Below are 666 nucleotides of genomic sequence, written 5' to 3' on the forward strand. Positions count from 1 at the left end.
TAGACCATTGACTGGGACACTGTATATAATAGCTTAGGTCTAACTACATCTCCCCCTCCCAAAACAAAGTGGACACCTGCCAGTCTTTATGACAATGGCTATAGATCCTGTTTCTGTTCTGAACTCCGTGCTGTTGGTGTGACCTGAGCAACTTTGGCCTTTTAAGGCACTAAGGTGGAATACGATATTTGCTTGGTTCCAAGATTGTTCCCCACCCTATTTAACATGGAGATCAGGGGAAGCCCCTCATCTTGGAATTGAGTACAAGGTGTGTGGCTCTGGATCTAGCTTTGGCCTCCACCCAGGGTCTTGTACTCCTTTTCCAAGGTGTGGGGGGGGGGGACAGGCAGCTGTTCCAGGCTGTGGCCGCAGATGTTGATTGCCTCCGCTCCTTGTTTACCCTTGCTTTAATGCCTTGGGCCTCAGAGCCAGGGCCAGAGTTGCCATGCCACTGCTCCCGGACCAGGCTGGGGTTAGGTTCCTGCTCCCTGTCCCAAGCTGGAATAGGGATGGAGCTTGCAGCACAAGAGCAAGGGTAAGCAGTGGCAGGGGCATGGCGGAAGGTAGATGCTGTGTGGGAGAGACTGGGGACAGGTGAGTTTGGAGGTGGTGGGGGCTAGTTTAGAACAGAAAATATAAAGGACCCCCCCCCCCCCCCCCCCCCCC

Source organism: Gavialis gangeticus, unplaced genomic scaffold (genome assembly GCF_001723915.1).
Source record: "Gavialis gangeticus isolate Ggan-Ray unplaced genomic scaffold, GavGan_comp1, whole genome shotgun sequence".
Taxonomy (NCBI): domain Eukaryota; kingdom Metazoa; phylum Chordata; order Crocodylia; family Gavialidae; genus Gavialis; species Gavialis gangeticus.